At 44.3% G+C, this 15,871-nt stretch overlaps 1 pseudogene; it reads right to left on the reverse strand.

Annotated features, from left to right (window-relative positions):
* Positions 1-390: 390 nt before the first annotated feature.
* On the reverse strand, positions 391-14,203 carry LOC139365814 (transcription initiation factor TFIID subunit 7-like; annotated as a pseudogene).
* Positions 14,204-15,871: the final 1,668 nt, after the last annotated feature.

The raw sequence follows: 15,871 nt of genomic DNA on the forward strand, positions 1-15,871 counted from the left end.
TGGGAGACCATTGTCTACTCAACAGGGGTTGATGACTAACTACTCTGCCTCTGTAATTGGTATGGTCAGACTCAGTGGTTTCCATTGCTAGGTCAAATGAGGTGAGACAGTGTTGATCTGTCACTAGGAAATGTCAAACACAAACGATTCAATGGCTTAACAAAGAGTTTATTTACAGAGATCTACCAACCTATTAAATAAAATAGGAAGAATACAAAAACAGGAAACACGAGTCCTCCAACGAGTCCATGATATATATATATATAATGGAATGAAACAGTATGTAAAGGAGGAGGGCTCTTTCGGTGGTGGCAGATGCTTCTTCTCTATTCCCCAGCCGGTCTCACAGCACCCATTTGACACTTGGCTGCCCCCTGGTGGTCACTTGAGTCACTTCTCGATCAGTGAGTCCAGCTGCTCCTGAAGCGAGGCCAGCTGTTGGAGCAGAGATTGGGAGGGTTGATTGATGCCTAATGCCCGGGTGTAATTAGTAAGCTAAGTGGATAATGATTAACACGTCTTCCAACATTATTCCTTTTCCATTCATTTGTCAATACAAACAGCAAAACAAGCTGATGTGAAGACAGAGACGGGACTTGAATACTGATCGTTGGATTGGTGTTAAGAGTTCTTGACAATTCCAATTAAGATCGATTTAGATTGAGTCAAAGAATTGACTTAGAAATAAATAAAACCCTCGCCATTGGATGTGTAAGGATGTTCAGTTGCTAGGTGAAGACAATGGCAGTTCAATAAAGTGCTTCTTATATTTTAAAAAAAAGTGTATTTGGTGTGCTTGTTTGTCTATTCAATTCAAGCATCTTAATTGCACTGTAACGTAGCGACCGTATACTTTCCCCTTTGCATTCCTTTATGGTAAATTCTGCTTAATACCAAATGAAATGATCAATATACATATAAATTTATGCGGTTTTAAATGCACCTCCCCGTCTTGCTCAGCCAATCTTACCTGCTCCATCGCTCTTCCTGATGAATGATTTAATTGAGCAGAGCCTGATAGCAGTTCTGCTAAATAAGAGCAGAGTATAGTCTGTCTCAGCATTAGACAGTTCCCTTAGCTTGTTTTGATGTTTGAAATTGGAGCCTGCCGTTGCTCGTAGTGAGCGTATCGGTCACCTGACAGAAAGGCCATTTGGAATGCCAGTCAGATTCCCGTGACCGGGATAATAATGGTGAAAGATAGAGAACTCAGCCAGCCGAGCAGAGAGCTGAAAAGTCTTGGTAAAACAAGCCAAGGCTGCCCGTGTCTCACACGTTTTAAATCTGCCCCGAAGAGCTGTTGGCGGAACTATGAATTTTTATGGGTTTTTTTCCCTGTGAGGAACGCACAAAAGGCTGATGGCAGAAATTTAATATTTATGCCTTCTAAAAAAATGACATCTTCAAGTTGCCCTGCGGTCGGAGTTTGGGAAGTTTGACATGTAGTAGTTTAGAGTGGTTATATTCCACATAAATATTTCTCCCTCCGACGTTGTGTGTGCGCGTTTGAGTGAAAGAGTACAATACTTATTTTTGAAGGCCTATATGAAATCAGTCTGTGGTCATCTCACTCTGCTATATGACTCAAATGTCATGTAAAAGTAGTGTCTATAGCTCACTTTCAGCACCTGGTTCTCCACCTTCATGATGAGGTCCACCTGTTGTTTCTTGCGGGCGCCCGTCTCCTTCAGCTTGGCCTTCACACCGTCTACCTGCACCTGGTACTCCATCACTACAGGAGGAGGCGCAGAAGAACCATTTACAGCGTCGGGTTTCCTCAAAACACACAGGTTTCTCAATAGCTCAATGGAACCGAGTTCATTCCTCATCTCCACTCTTAAAATCTACATTGAGTGAAAGCAATAAGCTGGACACGTGTCATTTTGATCCTCTTTAAGATGCGTATGAAGCAGGGAAAGGAAACATTAGAAGGTGACAACTTGTATGGAGATTCAACCCACTGACTCTTCCACACACAGCAGCACCAAGACAGGGCCATTTGCTACACGCCAACTGAAATTGAATAAAACCAACAAGGGCCTCTGATTTGCACAAATCAGAACACATGCTTCCTTCTTCCATCAAAACCTGTGGCAATCAGGTAGTTTGCCTCCAGGAATCAGCAGTATAAACAATACCAAAGCATATTCCCCCGCACCTGTTTCGGTGAAAAGCTGAGGGATGGGGCTGGAGAAATGTAACCACGCTCTAATTCATGGAGCTATGGATGCAAGGACTGACCATCCATGTTATCAACATGAACATGTTTTGGGGCTACATAGTGTTTGTTTACATTTACTTTGTTTACAACGCTTGGAGTAAAACAAACTTATATTTTGGGTTCCAGTGGGGTATGACAGTGATATTCTTCAAGAATACAGCGCCTTCAGAAAGAATTCAGACCCCTTACATTTTGTTATGTTACAGCCCTATACTAAAATTGATTAAATCGTCGTCCTTTCTCCCATTCTTCTCTGCAGATCTTCTCAAGCTCTGTCAGGTTGGATGGGGAGCGTTGCTGCACAGTTATTTTCAGGTCTCTCCAGAGATGTTTGATCGGGTTCAAGTCCGGGCTCTAGCTGAGCCACTCAAGGACATTCAGAGACTTGTCCCAAAGCCACTCCTACGTTGTCTTGGCTGTGTGCTTAGGGTCACTGTCCTGTTGGAAGGTGAACCTTCGGCCCAGTCTAAGGTCCTGAGCAGGTTCTCTGTACTTTGCTCCATTCATCTTTGCCTCGATCCCGACTAGTCTCCCAGTCCCTGCCGCTGAAAAACATCCCCACAGCATGATGCTGCCACCACCATACTTCACGTAGGGATGGTGCCAGCTTTCCTCCAGATGTGGAGTCTGGCATTCAAGAAAATCTTGTTTATCGTGGCCTAAGAGTCTTTAGGTCGCTTTTGGCAAACTCCAAGTGGGCTGTCATGTGCCTTTTACTGAGGAACGGCTTCCGTCTGGCCACCCTACCATAAAGGCCTGATTGGTGGAGCTCTGCAGAGATGGTTGTCCTTCTGGAAGGTTCTCCCATCTCCACAGAGGATCTCTAGAGCTCTGTCAGTCAGAGTGACCATCGGGTTCTTGGAAACCTCCCTGACCAAGGCCTTTCTCCCCGATTGCTCAGTTTAATACATTTGAAAAAAATATCTAAAAACCTGTTTTCATTTTGTCATTATGGGGTATTGTGTGTAGATTGCTGAGGATTTTTTTTTTTTATATAAGGCAGTAATATAACAAATTGTGGAAAAAGTCAAGGGGTCTGAATACTTCACAAAGGCACTGTATATCCAGCAATAGGCCAATTTAAAGTGAATCCAACACCAGAACCAGGCTGAGGTTAATGTTAGCTCTCTGTTCTCTGGCCCACATTGGCTCTCATTAGTAGGGAGATGGCCTGAAAACACGTTACGTGGAGTCCGTTGAATTCAATCAAAGAGTATTGATTTTAAAAAGTATTGAGTATTGATTTAAAAAAACGTGCTACAGATGTCATGGGCTCCTCATTAAAGGCACTAGTTTCACAGGCATGTGTGTGAACAGCCACAGCCAGACTTTGACCCATTAAAAGAGGCAGCCCTACAACAGATTAACGGAAAGCTGCAGGACTGGGATGCAGCTTTAGTTGTGTGACGGACAGCTCCATGTGAGCCAGTGAAGGTGCACCGAGCTGTCAGAGAGACAGAGAGCTAGCCCAGCTGTGACTGAACCAGGCTGCAGGAGGAGAGAGAGAGCACCTGTCAGTCTTCTGAGTGGGGAGATAACTGGAGATGAAGGGATGGAGACGTCCGTCTGACCTAGAAAACTCAGTCTTACTCTAACTTAAGCTCATTTGTGTAGGGTTGGGTATTGCCGTCCTCCATTTTGACAAGGGGACATATAGAGTGGTTAATGTGATTTGATGTCCGATCTTTTTGTCGGTCCTCAGGCTGTGCTTCTGTTCTGAAATTACGCCCACATATCAGCCCCCACCCCCACATCCTCTTCTCACGTTGGCTGCTATTCCAATAACGTAGACCGATCATTCTGATAGGTGCCACGTTGATACCAATTACAAGACAATCACTCTCCTGTTAGAATAGATATGAAAATGTTATTGCCAAGGAACATTTTGTTGCCAAAATGGAGACAGGATGCCAACGTCTGAATATGTACGACTGCAATCCCCTCTCCATCTGTTTAAATTAGAATTTTTTCTGTTTTCAGTGTTCTCCACCAACAAAACACAGGGAAGACTGTAGGACTGTAGTTATGGACCCACTAGGGCCTACTGTACTGTGCTGGGAGTGGGACAGTGTAAGGCTATGTGACATACCGTCTGTTCCAACTTCTGTATGGGTGTTGTTTGGGGAAAACGGTTATGTTACGGTCTAAGTCTTTATAAATGCTTAAGTACTATACTTACTGTACGTACTGGAGTGGAAAAACACTTGTTTAACTTAGGCCGCGAGAACTGATTAGAACCTGGTCTTGTTTGACAATGCTTTAAAGAAGTGGAGCCAAGTCCCGCTATCTCTCGTGTAACCTTGCCTCCCGTTAGGTGAGGCAAGCAGCTCTTTGTGCAGAGGTATATAATGACTGTGAATCCGTAACCTTTGAGTTCCTCTCCGGGTTTATCCTGTGTGATCTCCCTTGCAATTGCTTGAATAAACTCTTATTAACTGGATAATGAGCTCTGCCTGATCCTTGGAACGAGTTTTCCTCAACAGTGGGGTGGCTCTCAGGTGGTGGGAGAGTGGAACGTGTTATGGCTCTCATTTCAAACATCAGCCACATATTGAATACATGTATTACGTTAACTGTGAGCCACTCTGTATGGAACCAAAGTATCTGCTATATGACAATATCAAAGTATTATGTGAGAGGAGCTTGTTGTGCCCACTTCCATGGTGCTTACCAGAGGAGCCATGCCCCATCTGCTGAGTCCAGGTTGACCAGACAGCCTTTGTTGTCTGCCTCCTTGGTCTCATCCTCAGCTATCACCTCCCAGCCTGAACACCAGGCTAGGGAAACATTGTACACCAAACACTGCCTCACTGCTTTCATTAAGTTATGTGATGTTCCAACTATTACAAACATACTGGCTTCAATATGGGCCAACAATGATATATTAAAGTTCCAGAGTCCACTTAAATCAACACTCAGGGAGCTGTTGATGCTGTACCCCTGGGGTAGGCAACCCTGGTCCTGGAGTGCCGCAGGCACTTCATGTCTTTGATTTAACCAACCTTGAAGACCAGGTGTCTTCAATTTAGATGACCAATGAACTGATCAATTAGCTCAGTTGGTCAGGTGTGGTGCCTACAAAATCCTGCGGCATGCCAGGAACAGGGTTGCCTACCCCTTCGGTACCCTGTTCTGTGCTCTTATTCGGTCCTGCTGCTTTATTGTTTCATTACAGTGCTAACACGAGAAGGTGTTGGTGCAGGTGACATTAAGACATTAGCAGGAGTCAGTTCGGGTGAGGCCCAGCAGAGCAGAGAGTAGGCTCCCGCTGGCCTCTCCTCAACAGCTACAGGCTGTTGTGTTTCACTTACGGTGTACGCCTTAGGCACGTGTCAAACTCATTCTACGGCGGGCCGAGTGTCTGTGGGTTTTTGCTCCAGCCCTGTACTTGATTGATGAATTAAGGTCACTAATTAGTAAAGAACTCCCCTCACCTGGTTGTCTAGGTCTTAATTGAAAGAAAAAAACAAAAACCCGGAGACACTACACCCTCCATGGAATGAGTTTGACAGCCCTGATCCAAGAGATGGGTTGATACAGCATTAGAGAGTGAGTGTGTATATGTATATATATATATATATATATATAATGTGCGTGTTTGCCCCAGTGTGTGAGATAAAAGGACACGGACACTAACGGCCTCTGCGTCAGTGCTTAGCAATCTCTTTACCTTCTCCACGTCGGGAGACTCGATGTACTGCAGAGGAAATCAGATTACATTTACTTCTGGCCTCCAGACTACTGCACACCGCCTCGGCACACAACACTACTGCACGCACACACACACACCACACACACACACTGCCCTCAGAGCGAACATCTGGCCATGTGCCAGCAAACACATTGTGAATAAAACAGGGAGCCAAATCGATATGGCCCTGCACCTTAAAGATGATTTATTCAAAAGACAAAGTAGGAATCCTTTCTCTCATTCGCTCGGATCAAAGCGTAGTTAGATTGCTTTTATGCATATCTTTGGGGCAAATGAAGATAGGCCTTTATTTACACTGCAGAAGAATATAAACTCAACATGTAGAGTGTTGGTCCCATGTTTCATGAACTGAAGTAAAAGATCCCAGAAATGTTTCATACGCACAAAAAGCCTATTTCTCTCAAATGTTGTACACAAATCTTAACATCCCTGTTAGTGAGCATTTCTCCTTTGCAAAGATAATCCATCCATCCGACAAGTATGGCATATTAAGAAGCTGATTAAACAGCATGATCATTACACAGGTGTACCTTGTGCGTGGGGCAATAAAAGGCCACTAAAATGTGCAGTTGTCACAACACAATGCCACAGATGTCTCAAGTTGAGGGAACGTGCAATTGGCATGCTGACTGTAGGAATGTCCACCAGACCTGTTGCCAGAGAATTTAATGTTAATTTCTCTTCCATAAGCCACCTCCAAGACTATTTGGCAGTACGTCCAACCAGCCTCACAACCGCAGACCACATGTATGGCGTCATGTGGGAAAGTGGGTTGCTTTTATCAACGTTGTGAACAGAGTGCCCCATGGTGGCAGTGGGGTTATGGTATGGGCAGGCATAAGCTATGGATAATAAATACAATTGCATTTTATCGATGGCAATTTGAATGCACAGAAATACTGTATCGAGATCCTGAGGCCCATTGTTGTGCCATTCATCTGCTGCCATCACCTCACGTTTCAGCATGATAATGCACAACCCCATGTCGTAAGGATTTGTACACAATTCCTAGACGCTGAAAATGTTCCAGTTCTTCCATGGTCTTCATACTCAGACATGTCACCCATTGAACATGTTTGGGATGCTCTGGATCGACAGCGTGTTCCAGTTCCCACCAATATCCATCAACTTCGCCATTGAAGAAGAGTGGGACAACATTCCACAGACAGCCTGATCAACACTACGCAAAGGAGATGTGGCATGCTGCATGAGGCAAATGGTGGTCACACCAGATACTGACTGGTTTTCAGATCCATGGCCCCTTCTTTTTTTTTATAAGGTACCTGTGACCAACAGATGCATATCTGTATTCCCAGTCATGTGAAATCCATTTATTTAATTTGACTGATTTCCTTATATGAACTGTAACTCAGTCAAATCTTTAAAAATGTTGCATGTTGTGTTTCTATTTTTGTTCAGTATATATGTAAATCGTAGTTTACTTCCGCTGCTGTTGCTATTTTTATGTCGTTTGAATAAAGGGCCTGCGACGAGATCTCGGCATCATCTTGAGAAAATATTCACGAGAAGAAGGGAAAGAGCGCTTAAGAGGAAACGAATGTCAGTAGCTCTCTCTTTTTTTTTAATATCTTCTTGAATCTTCTCTTCCTTGTGTTCTTCAGAGGACAGGTGGGAGACCAAAACATTATGATTTAAAGTTCACAGCTCAAACAAAAAGCAAACTTCTAGGCCTGCTGAGGCTTGAGGTTAAGTCTCGGCAGCCGGGCTACAAAGTGCTTACACTCAGCAAATTTCAATACAGAGGGGATATAGTTCTACTTACTGCCATGGTTCCACACAAAGCTCTTGACCTTGTCTTTGACCTTCTTCTTCTTGGGGTCTACAGTACCAGTGGGCTCCTCCGGGGGAGGGTAGAGGTCTCCGTCCAAAGTGCACACCAGCAACACTCCAGCACACAGAACAGGGTCAATGAATATCAGTTCATTATAGACCAAAGAGCAATGAAAAATCTACCTTTTTAGAATGCTCGAAAAGTCAACACAAAAACGATAATATGCGAGGTCATTATCAATACAGAATAGAACAAGGCGGCCTGAGTCATAGAGCAGACACTGCCGCTGTTGACAACTGGTCTATACACAATCCTACTCACGTCTATGAGCGCATCTTTCCTGTCCAACCTGACAGATGTCAGCAGTCTTCTAGAAGGACCGTTTTCAGAGACTCCAGGATGCCGGACAGATCCACCAGTAGGGGATGCGGTCCCTTCTCACGATGCCATGGTGACCATTAACTGGAGAGGGAGCAGCATGTCATTTCACACTTATGTCATAAGCCTATGCCTATTGATATGGTACTATAGATGCATATGCTATATGTCCTACATGCACGGTAAGGAATGGACATTCTCTGATGTGATGCTGGGAGATTTAATTGAATAACCTCACATGGACCAAAATGTTGAAATAGGCTTCAGGGTTAAACAAGGTTCTTCCTACTTTACTTTCAAATGGCTTAATCAGCATGATTAATGAGGCCACTTTACAGTATCCTTGATTTGAATTATGCAAATTACAAAGCCTAACTTTCTACATTAAAGTGTGGTAATGGTGTGAGTGAACAGTTAGGACAACAAGGTACACTTGAACTAGCAACACATGACGGCTCAATACATATTAGACCATCAATGAGTTGAATAGAACTTGACCTACCAGTCTGTCTTTGAGGTTCATGCTGCTAGATTGGGTAATCCGTTTTTATCGTTGAGGCATATTCTTTTGTCAGAGATAATGCAAATTAGAAAGACATCCATTGCCGACTTGGTTCCTGGCATGGCAAGGGTTAGGTTAGATAAAGGGGTTAGGTTAGCGAGAATGCAAAAAATGTTGACGTTAATTTGACAAAAACTAGATCCCGCCTAGCTCTCAACCTCTAGGCGGCATTACGCCTTTACAGTTCTCAGCCATTAGCTTCGCCCATGACTGGCTTATGTCAACTACAATCCCGGCGCTGCGTTTTGACATTTAGAATCTATAATAATCATCACTTGCGCTATGATTAAGAAACATATGGGCTTTATCTTTCTTCAGCGATAAAGAGTCGTTCAAATAAAAAAAAGATACACTACATGACCAAAAGTATTTGGACACCTGCTCGTCGAAAATCAGGTGCATTAATATGGAGTTGTTCCCCCCTTTGCTGCTATAACAGCCTCCAATCTTATGGGAAGGCTTTTCACCATATGTTGGAACATTGCTGCGGAGACTTGCTTCCATTCAGCCACAAGATCATTAGTGAGGTTGGGAGATTAGGCTTGGTTTACAGTCAGCTCCAATTCATCGCAAAGGTGTTCCATGGGGTTGAAGTCAGGTTTCTGTGCAGGCCAGTCATGGTCTTCCACACCAATCTCTATAAGGCATTTCTGTATGGACTTTGATTTGTGCACAGGGACATTGTCATGCTGAAACAGGAAAGGGCCTTCCCCAAACTGTTCCCACAAAGTTGTAAGTGCTTAATCATCTAGAATGTCATTGTATGCTGTAGCCAGCGCAAATATTTTCCTTCACTGGAACTAAGGGGCATGGAAAACAGCCCCAGAACATTATTCCTCCTCCACCAAACTTTACAGTTGGCACTATGCATTGGGGCAAGGAAGCGTTCTTCTGGCATCCGCCAAACCCAGATTAGTCCGTCGGACAGCCAGATGGTGAAGCGTGATTCATCACTCCAGAGAAAGCTTTAGCAGTGCAGAAATTTGATTAACTGACTTGTTGGAAAGGTGGCATGCTATGACGGTACTACAGGAGGTTGGTGGCACCTTAATTGTAACAAATACATCAAACACAAGGTTTCCAGGTATTATTATGAGCCGTTCTCCCCTCAGCAGCCTCCTGTGGACAGTGCCACATTGAACGTCACTGAGCACTTCAGTAAGGCCATTCTACTGCCAATGTTAGTCTATGGAGATTGCCTGACTGTGTGCTCAATTTTATACACCTGTCAGCAACAGGTGTGGCTAAAATAGTAAAATCCACTAATTTGAAGGGGTGTCCACATACTTTTGAACATATAGTGTACACTTATTGTAGCAGTTTTGTATAGATTATACAGGTATGGGTGCCTTCATCTGACAAAACTACACTTCTCGAGTTACGCTTACGCTGTTTGGAGCATGCTATACAGATAATTATCACAGGTGGTTGCCTCTTGTCTACAGTCTGTTTTCCATAAACAGGAGCTGTAACATGGAGATATGGCCCTGTGGGAACACTAACTCTATCAAGGTGTGTATTAATTTAACATTTTTTTTTTTTCATGATTTCTCGCTGATATGAAAGCTATGGTCCGTAACGCAAGCGATGCATGTTTATGTTCAGACTGAGGATCAGGGACCTTATTAACAAAACTCCCCTCCCGCAGAAGACGCCTTCATGATCAAGGGCTAGATCCCTTCTAGCCATGACACAGGTTAGGAGAATTAGGTTAAGGTTAGGAAAAGAGTTCGCGTAAATGCTCTCCTAACCTCTTATGAAAAGTCATTCCTGTCCTCGAGTACTCCCAACTGCACACATTTTCGTTGTAGCCCAGGTCAAACATGCCTGGTTCAACTCAAATCAAATCAAATCAAATCAAATTTTATTTGTCACATACACATGGTTAGCAGATGTTAATGCGAGTGTAGCGAAATGCTTGTGCTTCTAGTTCCGACAATGCAGTAATAACCAACAAGTAATCTAACTAACAATTCCAAAACTACTGTCTTGTACACAGTGTGAGGGGATAAAGAATATGTACATAAGGATATATGAATGAGTGATGGTACAGAGCAGCATAGGCAGATACAGTAGATGGTATCGAGTACAGTATATACATATGAGATGAGTATGTAAACAAAGTGGCATAGTTAAAGTGGCTAGTGATACATGTATTACATAAGGATACAGTCGATGATATAGAGTACAGTATATACGTATGCATATGAGATGAATAATGTAGGGTAAGTAACATTATATAAGGTAGCATTGTTTAAAGTGGCTAGTGATATATTTACATCATTTCCCATCAATTCCCATTATTAAAGTGGCTGGAGTTGAGTCAGTGTCAGTGTGTTGGCAGCAGCCACTCAATGTTAGTGGTGGCTGTTTAACAGTCTGATAGCCTTGAGATAGAAGCTGTTTTTCAGTCTCTCGGTCCCAGCTTTGATGCACCTGTACTGACCTCGCCTTCTGGATGATAGCGGGGTGAACAGGCAGTGGCTCGGGTGGTTGATGTCCTTGATGATCTTTATGGCCTTCCTGTGACATCGGGTGGTGTAGGTGTCCTGGAGGGCAGGTAGTTTGCCCCCGGTGATGCGTTGTGCAGACCTCACTACCCTCTGGAGAGCCTTACGGTTGAGGGCGGAGCAGTTGCCGTACCAGGCGGTGATACAGCCCGCCAGGATGCTCTCGATTGTGCATCTGTAGAAGTTTGTGAGTGCTTTTGGTGACAAGCCGAATTTCTTCAGCCTCCTGAGGTTGAAGAGGCGCTGCTGCGCCTTCTTCACAATGCTGTCTGTGTGAGTGGACCAATTCAGTTTGTCTGTGATGTGTATGCCGAGGAACTTAAAACTTGCTACCCTCTCCACTACTGTTCCATCGATGTGGATAGGGGGGTGTTCCCTCTGCTGTTTCCTGAAGTCCACAATCATCTCCTTAGTTTTGTTGACGTTGAGTGTGAGGTTATTTTCCTGACACCACACTCCGAGGGCCCTCACCTCCTCCCTGTAGGCCGTCTCGTCGTTGTTGGTAATCAAGCCTACCACTGTTGTGTCGTCCGCAAACTTGATGATTGAGTTGGAGGCGTGCGTGGCCACGCAGTCGTGGGTGAACAGGGAGTACAGGAGAGGGCTCAGAACGCACCCTTGTGGGGCCCCAGTGTTGAGGATCAGCGGGGAGGAGATGTTGTTGCCTACCCTCACCACCTGGGGGCGGCCCGTCAGGAAGTCCAGTACCCAGTTGCACAGAGCGGGGTCGAGACCCAGGGTCTCGAGCTTGATGACGAGCTTGGAGGGTACTATGGTGTTGAATGCCGAGCTGTAGTCAATGAACAGCATTCTCACATAGGTATTCCTCTTGTCCAGATGGGTTAGGGCAGTGTGCAGTGTGGTTGAGATTGCATCGTCTGTGGCCCTATTTGGGCGGTAAGCAAATTGGAGTGGGTCTAGGGTGTCAGGTAGGGTGGAGGTGATATGGTCCTTGACTAGTCTCTCAAAGCACTTCATGATGACGGAAGTGAGTGCTACGGGGTGGTAGTCGTTTAGCTCAGTTACCTTAGCTTTCTTGGGAACAGGAACAATGGTGGCCCTCTTGAAGCATGTGGGAACAGCAGACTGGTATAGGGATTGATTGAATATGTCCGTAAACACACCGGCCAGCTGGTCTGCGCATGCTCTGAGGGCGCGGCTGGGGATGCCGTCTGGGCCTGCAGCCTTGCGAGGGTTAACACGTTTAAATGTCTTACTCACCTCGGCTGCAGTGAAGGAGAGACCGCAAGTTTTCGTTGCAGGCCGTGTCAGTGGCACTGTATTGTCCTCAAAGCGGGCAAAAAAGTTATTTAGTCTGCCTGGGAGCAGGACATCCTGGTCCGTGACTGGGCTGGATTTCTTCCTGTAGTCCGCGATTGACTGTAGACCCTGCCACATGCCTCTTGTGTCTGAGCCGTTGAATTGAGATTCTACTTTGTCTCTGTACTGACGCTTAGCTTGTTTGATAGCCTTGCGGAGGGAATAGCTGCACTGTTTGTATTCGGTCATGTTTCCAGACACCTTGCCCTGATTAAAAGCAGTGGTTCGCGCTTTCAGTTTCACACGAATGCTGCCATCAATCCACGGTTTCTGGTTAGGGAATGTTTTAATCGTTGCTATGGGAACGACATCTTCAACGCACGTTCTAATGAACTCGCACACCGAATCAGCGTATTTGTCAATGTTGTTGTCTGACGCAATACGAAACATGTCCCAGTCCACGTGATGGAAGCAGTCTTGGAGTGTGGAGTCAGCTTGGTCGGACCAGCGTTGGACAGACCTCAGCGTGGGAGCCTCTTGTTTTAGTTTCTGTCTGTAGGCAGGGATCAACAGAATGGAGTCGTGGTCAGCTTTTCCGAAAGGGGGGCGGGGCAGGGCCTTATATGCGTCGCGGAAGTTAGAGTAACAATGATCCAAGGTCTTTCCACCCCTGGTTGCGCAATCGATATGCTGATAAAATTTGGGGAGTCTTGTTTTCAGATTAGCCTTGTTAAAATCCCCAGCTACAATGAATGCAGCCTCCGGATAAATGGTTTCCAGTTTGCAAAGAGTCAAATAAAGTTCATTCAGAGCCAACGATGTGTCTGCTTGGGGGGGGGGATATATACGGCTGTGATTATAATCGAAGAGAATTCTCTTGGTAGATAATGCGGTCTACATTTGATTGTGAGGAATTCTAAATCAGGTGAACAGAAGGATTTGAGTTCTTGTATGTTTCTTTCATCACACCATGTCACGTTAGTCATAAGGCATACGCCCCCGCCCCTCTTTTTACCAGAAAGATGTTTTTTCCTGTCTGCGCGATGCGTGGAGAAACCTGTTGGCTGCACCGCTTCGGATAGCGTCTCTCCAGTAAGCCACGTTTCCGTGAAGCAAAGAACGTTACAGTCTCTGATGTCCCTCTGGAATGCTACCCTTGCTCGGATTTCATCAACCTTGTTGTCAAGAGACTGGACATTGGCAAGAAGAATGCTAGGGAATGGTGCACGGTGTGCCCGTCTCCGGAGTCTGACCAGAAGACCGCCTCGTTTCCCTCTTTTTCGGAGTCGTTTTTTTGGGTCGCTGCATAGGATCCACTCCGTTGTCCTGTTTGTAAAGGCAGAACACAGGATCCGCGTCGCGAAAAGCGTATTCTTGGTCGTACTGATGGTGAGTTGACGCTGATCTTATATTCAGTAGTTCTTCTCGACTGTATGTGATGAAACCTAAGATGACCTGGGGTACTAATGTAAGAAATAACACGTAAAAAAACAAAAAACTGCATCGTTTCCTAGGGACGCGAAGCAAGGCGGCCATCTCATCTCTGTCGGCGCCGGAAGAAATGTGGAAACATTGAGGGCCCTCATTGAGGGCCTGATGATTAGGTGATAAATTGAATCAGGTGTGTTTGTCCAAAACTACAATAAAAATGTGTACTGTTGGGGGAACATGAAGACCAAAGTTGGGAATCCCTGCTGTACTCCATCCTTATTGTGGGCAGCCGCAGGACAAATTGACTCTCCAGCTCATGTTGTGCTTCATTGTGTTTTTTTTAACTGACCTTCCCCACTGCAAATTAGTGCATAATAACAGATTAATATTAATCTTTAATGGTAGCTATCTATAATTAACAAAAATATAAACGCAACATGTACATTGTCAGTTTCATGGGCTGAAATAAAATCTCCCAGAAATGTTTCATATGCACAAAGCTTATTGCTCTCAAATTTTGTACACAAATTTGTTTACATCCCAGTTAGTGAGTTTTTCTCCTTTGCCTAAATATTCCATCCACCTAACAGATGTGGCGTCTCGAGAACACAGATGCACCTTATGCTAGGGACCAGAAAAGGCCACTAATATGTGCCGTTTTGTCCAACAACACAAAGCCACAGATGTGTCTGTTATAAAGCCCCTTTGTGGGGAAAAACTCATACTGTTTGGCTGGGCCTGGCTCCCCACCAATAGCTGTGCCCCTGCCCAGTTGTGAAATCCATAGATTAGGGCCTAATGAATTTATTTCATTTGACTGATGTCCTTATATGAACTGTAACTAAGTAAAATCTTTGAAATTAATATATAATGAATATATAATATAATTAATATATTTTTCAGTGTAGTTAACTGGCTAGTTACTGGAGCTGTCTGACAATTTCTAGTAACTTTAACTGATTTAATTTAGCTTCACCGAAGACAAACTTCTAATATTCCATGTTAACAAAAGTACATTTTATTTTGGAGGTACATTGTTTGTATTTTTGTTCTGCATGGTGACTACTTTGAAATGAAAAATAAAGAGCCTTATCGATTCACACATAGACTGATGCACACAGCAAACCGGAAAAGTCTTATTTAATTAGGTCTTACCTCAAATTCAAACGGCACATTCCGCCACCTACTGGCCGGAATGGGAGCAGGACGGCTGAACATCCCAAACCGACCCCTAGCCCCTTTCTTACGTACTTTAGTGAATCAGAAATATATAGGTCATAGAATCCTCACGAAATCATATGATAAAAGCAATAACCAGCACCTAACATGTGGACACATGGGTAGACTGTAAAATGTAATGTATTTATTTTTTGCAAAGGAAGGAAAAGATAGGTGCAGTTTATTGTGCTGGAACGAAGCTTCCATGGTGCGTTCAAGACAACTTGGAAACCTGGAACCTTCGAGTTAAAATTTGCGTAGAGCTTCAAATTGGTTGATTCTGATACTTTCCAAGTGGGAAAGGTTGAGCTGAATGCGGCGTTTACGTAATGTTGGGAACTCGGGGCATACGAATTAAAATTAACGTATTTGCGTAGATCTTCCTATTGGTAGATCTTCCGATTGGTTGATTCTGGCACAAGTGGGAAAGTCAGGTATCAAACTCAGCAAAAAAAGATATGTCCTCTCACTGTCAACTGCATTTATTTTCAGCACTTAACATGTGTAAATATTTGTATGAACATAAGATTCAACAACTGAGACATAAACTGAACAAGTTACACAGACATGTGACTAACAGACATTTAATAATGTGTCCCTGAACAAAAGGGGGATCAAAAGTAACAGTCAGTATCTGGTGTGGCCACCAGCTGCATTAACCTTCCTACCCAACAGGTCCCAGACGTGCTCAATGGGATTGAGATCCGGGCTCTTCGCTGGCCATGGCAGAACACTGACATTCCTGTCTTGCAGGAAATCACACACAGAACGAGCAGTATGGCTGGTG

Source organism: Oncorhynchus clarkii, chromosome 14, assembly GCF_045791955.1.
Source record: "Oncorhynchus clarkii lewisi isolate Uvic-CL-2024 chromosome 14, UVic_Ocla_1.0, whole genome shotgun sequence".
In the NCBI taxonomy this organism is placed as follows: domain Eukaryota; kingdom Metazoa; phylum Chordata; class Actinopteri; order Salmoniformes; family Salmonidae; genus Oncorhynchus; species Oncorhynchus clarkii.